This window comes from Mycteria americana, chromosome 6, assembly GCF_035582795.1.
Source record: "Mycteria americana isolate JAX WOST 10 ecotype Jacksonville Zoo and Gardens chromosome 6, USCA_MyAme_1.0, whole genome shotgun sequence".
Taxonomy (NCBI): domain Eukaryota; kingdom Metazoa; phylum Chordata; class Aves; order Ciconiiformes; family Ciconiidae; genus Mycteria; species Mycteria americana.
The window spans coordinates 46,605,034-46,615,894 of record NC_134370.1 but is presented as its reverse complement, the minus strand read 5'-3'; the positions used below and the strand labels follow the sequence as shown (position 1 = coordinate 46,615,894).

General features: G+C 55.6%; 2 non-coding genes across 2 annotated transcripts; one reads left to right on the top strand and one right to left on the bottom strand.

The window, feature by feature from the left end:
• Positions 1 to 271: 271 nt before the first annotated feature.
• TRNAS-AGA (transfer RNA serine (anticodon AGA)) lies at positions 272 to 353 on the top strand. The gene has a single exon. It is a non-coding gene; the product is annotated as a tRNA-Ser (tRNA).
• A 10,425-nt stretch (positions 354 to 10,778) lies between these two features.
• On the bottom strand, positions 10,779 to 10,861 carry TRNAL-CAG (transfer RNA leucine (anticodon CAG)). The gene has a single exon. It is a non-coding gene; the product is annotated as a tRNA-Leu (tRNA).

Here is a 10,861-nt window from a genome sequence, read left to right as displayed (position 1 = left end):
CAGATGAGATAGATACCATCAGGGCAGTGAAAGCATCCCCCCGTGGCAGGATATCCCAGATGCCCAGCTGAGCGTAAAGCCCTGGGAGCTGCGGCTGTAGCCCCTGGGGTTACGCCTCTCAAGGCCTCTGGAAGCCTGTGCCAGGTGCCTGTTATGCTCAGTGCAGGTCCCAACTGCAGGGCTTCGAGTGGAGCATTGCCCTGAAACTCCCAGGGAGCCAGGTGTCACTGCACAGGGCATGTGATCAGCAGGGCAGAGAGGGCTGGAGCAGGTAGTTGTGGCCAAGTGGTGAAGGCGATGGACTAGAAATCCATTGGGGTTTCCCCGCGCAAGTTTGAATCCCGCCAACTAGGGGGCGCAGTCCCCTTTTGGGCTCCCTGCAATGGACCACGCTGCAGCCATGGGCCTCCAGCTACCTGCACAGGGCACCCCGTTGCCCACCACACTTGTTCTTGCCTCCCCCCAGAAACGCCTGCATGGATGGGAATTTCTTCTCCCCATTTACAAGGTGGGCAAGTCAGGTGAAGAGAAAGGGCCAGTAAGAAGTCCACTTTTGTTGGTTGTTGAGCAGAACTCAAGCAGCTGACCTCATCACATATCCCAAGCAGCACAGCCCCACCACATCAGCTGTCTTCCCCACACCTGACACTACAGCTGCTGTGGTGAGTTGACCTTGACTGGCCTCCAGGTGCCCACCAAGCTGCTCTATCACTCCTCCTCGTCAACTGGACAGGGGGTGAGAAAATATAACGAAAGGTGCATGAGTTGAGATAAGGGCAGGGAGATCATTCACCAGTTACCATCATGGGCAAAACAGACTCAACTTGGGGAAATGAATTCAATTTATTACCAATCAAATCAGAGTAGAACAATGAGAAATAGAAACAAATCTTGAAACACCTTGCCCCCACCCCTCCCTTCTTCCCAGGCTCAACTTCACTTCTGATTTCTCTGCCTCCTCCCCCCGAGCAGCACAGAGCATGGGGAATGGGGGTTGTGGTCAGTTCATCACACGTTGTCTCTGCTGCTCCTTCCTCCTCGCTTTCTTCCCCTGCTCCAGCATGGGGTCCCACCCACAGGAGACAGTCCTCCATGAACTTCTCCAATGCAGGTCCTTCCCACGGGCTGCAGTTCTTCACAAACTCCTCCAGCATGGGTCCTTTCCATGGGGGTGCAGTCCTTCAGGAACGGAGTGCTCCAGCGTGGGTCCCCCACAGGCTCACAAGTCCTGCCAGAAAACCTGCTCCAGAGTGGGCTCCTCTCTCCACGGGGTCACAGGTCCTGCCAAGAGCCTCCTCCATCACGGGCTCTCCACGGGGTCACAGCCTCCTTTGGGCACATCCACCTGCTGCGGCGTCGGGTCCTCCACGGGCTGCAAGTGGATATCTGCTCCACCGTGGACCTCCATGGGCTGCAAGGGGGACAGCCTGCTTCACCATGGTGTTCACCGCGGGCTGCAGGGGAACCTGCTCTGGTGCCTGGAGCACCTCCTGCCCCTCCTTCTTCACTGACCTTGGTGCCCGCAGAGTTGTTTCTCTCACACGTTCTCACTCCTCTCTTGCGGCTGCTGTTGCACAGCAGTTTTTCCCCCCCTTCTTAAATATGTTATCACAGAGGCGCTACCACCATCACTGATTGGCTCAGCTTTGGCCAGTGGCGGGTTGGTCTTGGAGCTGGCTGGCATTGGCTCTATTGTACATGGGGGAATCTTCTGGCATCTTCTCACAGAAGCCAACCCTGCAGCCCCCCTACTACCAAAACTTTGCCATGCAAACTCAATACAGCTACTAATCTCCAAACAGAGTCTGCACAAGGTGGCCCTCATTGCTAACGAAGGAGGGATAACGCCTCATGGATTTGAGATCTTGCCTGGGGTCCTGGCGGTATTCGGCCTGAGCCGTCCCCAGCCCTTGCACACATGGACAACCTTTCCCAGGGGACTTTCCCAAATTTAGCTTAAGGATGAGATGATGAGGGGAGGGTCTATCCTGTCTCCTCCTCTTCTGGGAAAGATGTGGAAGTGCAAAAGAGGACATGGTGGTGACTGTGGCATCAGGAGACCATCCCCTGCCATCACAGACCCTGATGGGTTGGCTCTCTCACAGCACCCGAGAGCAAGAGGGGCTGCTGGTAGCCTGCCTGGGTGCTGCAGCACCTAAAGGAAAAGGGAAACCCTGAGGGGCACATGCAGAGAGAGCCTGGACAAAGAGAAGGAAGGAGAGAAGGAGAGAAAAGCCCATTGCTTGGTGCATGGTCCGATCCCCGCAGGCATGCCACTGAGGGTCGCCAAAGCAGCGCAAGGGGAAAAAGACGCTCAGAGAGATTGTCAGCATGGATGAAGAAAGAAAGGGGCAATGAAGAGTGCACCTGGAGCTGAGCCAGGGACCTCCTGATCTGCAGTCAAATTCTCTGCCCTGAGCAGTAGCCCCTGTAGCAGGCAGGCTACACTCCCCACACTCATATCTGCACCCACATCCCAGCCCTCTCCATCCCGCTTTTGCTTTTGTCTCCTCTGCCTGGTTGCTGCATGCTTTGGCCTGTGGATGGGAGAGGGAACCAGCAGACAGAGCACAAACATGCAGCCCTCAGCATTTCCACCTTGTCGCTCGTCCTCACCAACAGGATCTACCAGCTCAGCCAGCTCAGAGCCTTCCTTGAACACCTCACAGGAGCTAAGGCTGGTGAGCACCCTCTTGGGCTGGGCCGTCCCTGCCCTGGGGCGAGTGGAAACCACCTCCACTCCCAGCAGTGTTGGGCAGGACAGGAATGGCACCAGGCACGGAGAGGATGGGTTTCTCTGGCTCTCTGGCAGGCTGCGTGGTGGTGGGCGCAGCCCTCAGCTGTCAGGGAGCAGCAAGTGAGGGGCTGTGCCAGGAAGGAGGACAAGCCAGGAGCTGTGGGGGAGCACGGCACAACACAGCCCAGGCAGGGCGAGGCCCACACAGCTGGTGTGAAACGCAAGGCGCTAGCAGCTATGCAACTTGCTTAGAGGAACGAACACTGCCTAGGACTAAGAGCTTTTCGCTCAGGGTGACCTGAAGACCTACCTTAAACCAGCTCTCACTGTCTGAGAACACCCCATACCAATAACAAAACAATAGGAGATTTCTCTTTCAGAAAAACTTCAGGCATGTAACCATGGCCAGAACAGCAATCGACCTGAATCTGGTATAAAACCACTCCACCTGCTCGGGACATTTCTTTAGAACAGTGAAGGTTAAAACCCCACTGAGAACTGACTTTTACAGTGGACACAGTCCCGCAGCCCCCTGGGAGCTGGATTTCCAAGCAGGGTTGCGGCCCTCATGCGCTTGCTGGAGAGCAACTCCTCTCCACCCTGCAAAGCAACACGGCTTCCCCCTTGCTCCGGGGTCTCCTTCAGCGCCTGCAGAGCCAGCTCAGGTGGTCAAAGAGAAAGTCCCCATCCGGGTTGGTGGGCAGGAGATGTGGGCAGAAGGGCAAAGCGAGGCCCTTGCGCAATCCACCCCAGGCCCACTGCCACTGAGCTTCCCAGGGAGACAGTTTTCCGGCCCGGGCGAGGCCACAGGAGGGCAAAGAGGCTTGAGCACAAGCATTGGTGCTGGCAGTGCCAGGGAGGGTCAGGCAGGGCTGGGGGAGGTCTCAGCTAAAGTGCTGGCGGGAGCAGAGCGGCGCAGCGGAAGTGTGCTGGGCCCATAACCCAGAGGTATAGCTTTTTATATCCAAACACTTCCTGGTCCAAAGGAAGTGGACAGTCCATCAGAGGGAGATCTGAGAACATGTGGGCATGACAGCGTCAAAACAAAGCAGTATGAGAACCCATGGGGAATGATGCTGTCAAAAGTTGCCTCTTCCCTGTAGTTAGTGAGTGGGGGCTTCCTTGCCTGATGTGTTTCTGGGTACATGGGTAGGCTTGCCTGGTCCTGACAGCCAACCCACAGGTCTGCCTGAGAGCAGGTGGGTATGATGGGGTTAAGAAATGGCTGTCAGCCAATCACAGAGCACTATGAAAACACCTTGGTTATGGTGCTTAATAAAATGGCAGCTGAAAGAAAGTGGCGCCTTCCGTGTACGTAGGGGAAGGTACTTCCTGGTCAGATGTACTTCCAGGTAAATGGGAAGGGGCAGCTAGTCCTGCCAGCCAATCACAACAGACCACGTGACAGGTAGAGGGGAGTAAATTTAAAGGAAAGAGTACACTTGGCTGCCTGCTTGGGGGTTGAGTCCAAGGGGCCTATATTGCCAGAAGTGGAGGGCAGGGCCCCTGTCACTTCTTATCTGGGGTAGAAGTTCTCCCTCTACTATTGACAGCAATCGCTCCAAGTGATCAGTGATGTGAAGGTGACCAGATTGCTGCTGAGGGATTTGCCATGGGGAACAGGGATATGACCCACTCTGGGCCAGCTGGCATGGCGATTTACCAAAGCAATCATCATCCGCCAAAGCCAGTTGCTGCACAAGGCAGATTTTAGCCAAGGAATAGTAGAGTCCTGCGTCATAAAAATTTGCAGCTGGCCCGTGCTGACCGAGGAGAGAGACCAGGTCACAAAGTATAGAATTACAAGAGTCAATATGTATCCATGTGCATGAGGTGGCCCAGCCAAATTAGGGGCACCCCAAATGTAGTTTTACACGGAGTACTTACACCCTTCAAATGTTGAGGTACAACGCGACTTGACTAATCACTAAGACCCACATTACTCACAAGTTGCAACAAGGCTAATGCCAGCTATGTTTGTGGGAAAAGAAGTGACAGGGGGCGCAGAGGAGCTCTGGAAGAGCTACACTAGAGATAGTGACCTCTGCGACAGTGAGAGTACTCAGAAGTTGACGGGACAAGGCCCGGAGCCTGCTGAGGAAACTGTGAAGTTTGGCGTGTTCAGAATAGGAGGTTGGCCCAGAGGACTTCCAGTGGTGCCTTCCAACCCTCATTATTCTGGGGTGCACTGAGTCTCGTGGGCCACCAAAAAGGCCACCAAAAGGCAATGCCTTGGAAGGCAGCAGCGGCACGAGATTGCACAGAAGCAGCAGTTGTTTCAGGAATGGTGCTACAACGTGTGGAAATGCCCTTGCAGAAGGCAGCACCTTGGGAGGAATGAGGCTATGAGCCTGAGGCTGGGCCACTGTGTCCACTGAAGTCCACAGCATGATGACTGATATTTGCCTGGGGCTCAGTGTTTTTCCCAACTCTTCCACATCACGGTGACTCCCAGGTGCTCTGGGAGACTGATCCAATCTCCCTTTGTAGATTGAAATGCATGGAATGGGCCACCCTATCCCTGACCCAGGAAAAAAGGTATGTGAGCTTCTGGGTCTTTGTCCTGAGCCTCTTCTCAAAAGCAGGCCATCCAGCGCTTTGGCCTGTGGTATGCCCTTGCTGAGTAAAACAGGTCCATTTGGGTGTGGGCCTCTTTCAGGGAAGGATGTGGGCACCTCTTTGATCACCCTCCTATGCCTCGATTTGCCTGTTTCCAAAAGGTTCCCCACTTCCCAAGCTGAGCCCAGACCCCTGGTTGGAAGAATCGTGAAAGCTTGGTCAAGTCATCAAGGGACGTGTCTGTGGAGATGCAAGGGAGAGATCATTTGAGAGACACTGGTCTGAATCTCTAGCCTTCTTTTGCTCGTTATGGATCTGCCTTCGATCCATGGCTCGAGGTTAGAAAAAAAAGGCTGTGGCAGAGCCTGATAGGCTTAAGGAAGGTCCTTGTGGCCCTCACTCCGGCCCGCAAGCGGCTTCCCTCAAGCCGCAAACGGTCCTTCCCTGCCCTTGAGTTTCGCCCAACATCTCCGACCATCTCCTGTGGGCCCTCGATGACCCGTATGGAGAGGCATGCCCCCCAGCGTTCGCCTGACTCTGTGCACTGCAAGCCCTTGAGAGTTGACTTGGGCTGTCCTTCATGAGCAGCGGGGCTCTGGGACACAGCATAAAAGCCTGCGCTGCTCCAGGCTCTGCATCCCCCTCTCTTGCCTCCCTTTCCACAAGGAACAAGGTAAGCCTGAGTCTGCTCCCTCTGTCCCTGTGGGCTGAACTGCTGTCATGGTGGGCTCCTCAGGTTGATACTTGGGCTGCCTCGGCTTGGCCCTGCAATAGAACTGTCGAAGGGCTGTCACCTCTTTCCCTTTTGACGGTGGTGGCTGTGGAGAGCTGGGAAGAGGGGGGTTCTTTCAAGCAGAAGGGGATCAGTGGGGCTCAGCTGCAGGGAGGTCTGCCCACCAGAATTTGTGCTTTCAGCAGATGGTTGCTTAGCAAATGGCCAAGTGTTCCCTCTCTGCTCTGTGTTTCAACTTTGCCTCCCTCACCGAGAGATGTCCTCCACACCCCTGCAGCACCTCTGGCCCCAACCCCACTTGCAAGCAGCTGCAGTGAGCCCTGTGTCGCCCGCTACGCTGACTCGACGGTGGCCATCCAGGCCTCCCTGGTGGTGGTGACCCTGCCAGGCCCCATCCTCACCTCTTTTCCTCCGAGCACAGCTGTGGGATCTTCTCTGTCAGCTGCTGTTGGGAGCTCCCTCAGTGCCGGGGGGGGGGGGTGTCCCATTTTTTCTGGGGTCTCCACTGGTCGGGGGGAGATGCTGTCCTGCCACTGGAGGAGGGACGTCCCTTCTGGGGCTGAGACAGTGGTTCTCCAAGCAATGGAGGGTGTTCCTGGGGCTCTGCCCAGGCTCAGTGGTCTCACCCAGCACTCGGGGAGCCAGGGGGCCGTGTGGGCCAGTGCAGGCAGCTTCATTGCTCCGGGCATTTTGTCCTTGGTTACCTTCCTGGCAGCACTGCCTGCTGGGTCAGCCGTGGTCCCCAGCCTGTTTGCTTCCCCAAGGTCATGGTAACTGCTCCTACCACAGGAGCCTCCGATGCTGCTCCTCCCTGCAGGATGTTTTGTATCCCCCTTACAGGCTTCATTGGGAGCCAGAGATCTCCCAGAGCTCCCCAGCCCCTGGGAGCTGCAGCTCAGGCCATGCTGACCCACACAGGAGGCCAGGTAATTCCCTGGTCCTGCACTCCCAAGGTCTTTCTGGCTGAGGGTAGGCCTTGGCAAGCCAGAGAGCCACCTTCACACAGCGGAAGCTGCAGTCAGGTGCCCCCTCACCTTCTCTTCTCCAGGCTGAACAAACCCAGCTCCCTCAGCATCTTCCCCAGTCACCACGTGCTCCAGCATGCTCTGATAACACCTTGTGCACGACCCCTCTTCCTCTTCCTGTGCGCACTGCAAGACCTCTTCTGTGGCTCATACTTCCTGACTGTGGTCCTTCTGAAGAATGCCACCAGTGCTCATGCAATCTGTGGCGGGATTGCGTGAGGATGTCTCAGTCCTGTCAGCATTGTTGGAGAGAAATGCCCCAGAGCCTGTGATGTCCCTGTTGGCCTCTTACTGGTGGGCCTTTACTCCCCCCCGCCCTTCCTCCCACTGGTGCTGTCCATGTTTGCTGGCGAGGAACTGCCAGTTCAGGGAAACTTTCTGGGTTGAAACCCTGCTGGTCAATGCCACATCCTGGATTGGCACCTATAGTATGTGCCACCGGGCCTGAAAGAGGGAAAGATGCTTCTCAGGGACTCTGCAGCTTGAGGAACAGAGGGCAGGGGAGGTCCCTGGTGACTAACGAGAGGGAAAAGTTGCCCCAGTCTCCAAAAATGGGGAAGAACCAAGGAAAGGTGATGATAAACTGGAGCAAGTTCAGCAGAGGATCCTGAGGGTAGTCAGGGGCCGGGGGCTCTGGCCTCGTGAGGAGGGGCTGAGGACCCAAGGCTTGCTTAGCTGGGAGAAGAAAAGGCTTTGCGGGGATCTGCAAAGGAGCCTCCCAGTGCCTACAAGGAGGTCACTGCAATGGCCGGAGGATGAGAGCCATGGTCCCAAATTGAATAGTTTGCGGCAGGCTACACAAACAAAAATGATCACCCTGAGGGTGCCTAAGCATGGGAACAGGGGCCCAGAGAGGCCGCGAAATGTCTGTCCTCAAAGTATTGTATGACCCAAAAGGACAAAGCACTGATCAGGTGGTGTGAGCCTGCTTGAAGCAGGAGGATGCCCTCTCTGACTCCCTGAAATGCCTTCCAAGCAGAAGGGTTGTTGGAGGGTAAAGTGGAAACAGGGAGAGAGGATTTTGTGGGTGAGTGTTTGAAGGATGTCCAAAGAGCCGCATTTATAGGCGAGAGGCATGCAGCATGTGAGTTTTGGTTTTGTCCATAGGAGGTGGGACATGCAACAAGACCTGGTCAGCAGGCTGAGGGAAGGAGGCCAAGAGAGAGAAGCCATGAAGGAGGCCACCAAGAGAGAAGAGCCCATCAGGAGTGGGACTCGAACCCGTGCTTCCCAGGGAGACTGCTAAGGGACTGCTAAGACTTCCCAGGGAGACTGCTAAGCCTTCACTTAGCCATCCTTATCCACTGCTGCTGTCACTGCTGCTGCCACTCCTCCGCCTGCAGCTGCCAGAGCCAGCCTGCCTCTGCCAGCCTCCTCCTGGCACGGCTGCAGGGGGAGCTGGCACCTGGGAGCACCCATGCCCTGCTCCCACCAAGGGGTGCTGACAGGTGACCGCAGCACCTCCAGGCACTTCAGACCACGCGGAACAGGCATACCCAGCGCAGGGGCAGCACACTTCTGATGCGTCTCGCAAAGGCCAAGGCAATCCTTCATGGGAGCAACTAAAGGAACCATCAGCAAATTGTGGCTCTGCACATGCCAGCATCCTGTCAAGGGACTCCAGGCACATGTGTACCTTCCCCATGTCTTCCTCCATTCCCTCCAGAGCCTGAAGAAATAGGAAGACAAACACTGGCTGGGAAGCCTCCAGCTCCTCCAGTGCAGAGCCTGGCCTGCCTCCTGCTCCTCCACTTCCCAGTCTTGCCTGCTTCCTGTTCCTTCAGTTTACAAATTGGCCTGCTTCCTCCTCCCAGTCCCCTTCAAACACACTACCTCAAGCTGCTGGGGTATGAGTGTGTTTCCGTGCGTGCGAGATAAAAAGGGCTTGTGGATCCTGGAGGAGAGGAGGCAAGGAGGGGAGAAGGGGACAGAACTGCTGTCGCTCAGCAGCTACAGGAGGTTATGGAAAGGATAGAGGCAGACTCTCCTGAGAGGTGCACAGCAAAAGGGCAAGAGGTAGGAGTCATAAGATGCAGCAAGAGATCTTGTCACTCACAAGTTGATACAAAGGAAGTGTCAGCTTTTTCTTTGGTAAAAGAAGTGACAGGGTGCAAGGTATAGCCCTGGAAGAGCTGGAATGAGGCAATGAGCTCTGGTATCCCTGGCACACCTGAGGCCAGGCCACCATGTCCACTGAAGTCCACAGCAGGGTGGCTCATGTTTGCCAGGAGCTCAGGGTTTTTCCCAAGTCTTCCACATCACGGTGACTCCCAGGTGCTCTGGGACACTGTTCCGATGACCCTTTGAAGTTTGAAATGCATGGAATGGGCCACTCCATCCCTGACCCAGGAAGAAGAGCCATGAGATTATGCCCTGCACCTCTCCTCAAAAGCAGGCCGTCCAGGCCTTTGGCCCCTGGAATGCCCTTGCTGAGCAAAACAGGTCCATTTGGGTGCGGGTCTCTTCCAGGGAAGGATGCGGGCATCCTTTGATCATCCTCCTACGTGTCGATTTGCTTCTTTCCAACAGGCTCTCCACTTCCCAAGCTGAGCCAGGACCCCTGCGTGGAAGAAGCGTGAAGTCGTCAAGGAAGATCCCGTGGAGAAGTCACTTGAAAGACACCTGCCTGACCCTCTGGTCTGCTCTTTGTCGTTATGAATCTGCCTTTGTGCCCTTGGCTTGAGGGCAGAATAAACAGGCTGTGGCAGAGCCTGATAAGCGTAAGCAAAGTCCTGATGGCCCTCACTCCTGCCCACAAGGGGCTTCCCTCCAGCCCACAGTGGTTTTTCCTTGCCATTGATCTTTGCCACGTCCCTGGAGAGGCGAGTACCTTCTCCCACGTGGGATTGTGCAGTCTGGACACTCTGTCTGAACTTATGCCACTGTATTCTGCATGTCTGCGATGACCAACAGGGATGGATGTCTCTCGGGGTTACCCTGAGTATCTGCACTGAAAGCACTTGAGAGCTGACTTGAGGGCAGGGGAGCTCCCTGATGACTAACGAGAGGGAAAAGTTGTCCTAGTCTCCAAAAAGGGGAAGGAAGACTATGTGGGGAGCCAGGGAAAAGGGATGATAAGCTGGAGCGATTTCAGCAGAGGAGCCCTAGGATAGTCAGGGGCTGGGGGCTATGGCCTTGTGAGGCGGGGATGAGGACCCAAGGCTTGCTCTAGCTGGGAGAAGAAAAGGCTTTGCGGGGATCTGCAAAGGAGCCTCCCAGTGCCTACAAGGAGGTCACTGCAATGGCCAGAGGATGAGAGCCATGGTCAGAAATTGAACAGTTTGTGGCTGGCTATGCCAACAAAAATGATCACCCCGAGGTTGCCTAAGCATGGGAACAGGGGCCCAGAGAGGCCGCGAAATGTCTGTCCTCGAAGTATTGTATGACCCAGAAGGAGAAAGCACTGATGAGGTGGTTGAAGCAGGAGGATGCCCTCTCTGACTCCCTGAAATGCCTTCCAAGCAGAAGGGTTGTTGGAGGGTAAAGCGAAAGCAGGGAGAGAGGAGTTTTGTGGGTGAGCGTTTGAAGAATGTCAAGAGAGGCACGCAGAATGTGAGTTTTGTAGGGGATGTAGGGGAGAGTGGTCTCCGCCCATGTTTGTTTTCTAACATGGGACAGCTGGGACATGCAGCAAGACCTAATCCACAGGACTGGAGACCAGAGTGCCTAGAGGAGCGAGGCCCTCCCCTTTAGGGAAAGGGAAGGAAACCAAGAGAGAGGAGCCTGTCAGGAGTGGGACTCGAACCCACGTCTCCAAGGGAGACTGCAACCTGAGTGCAGCGCCTTAGACCGCTCGGCCATCCTGAC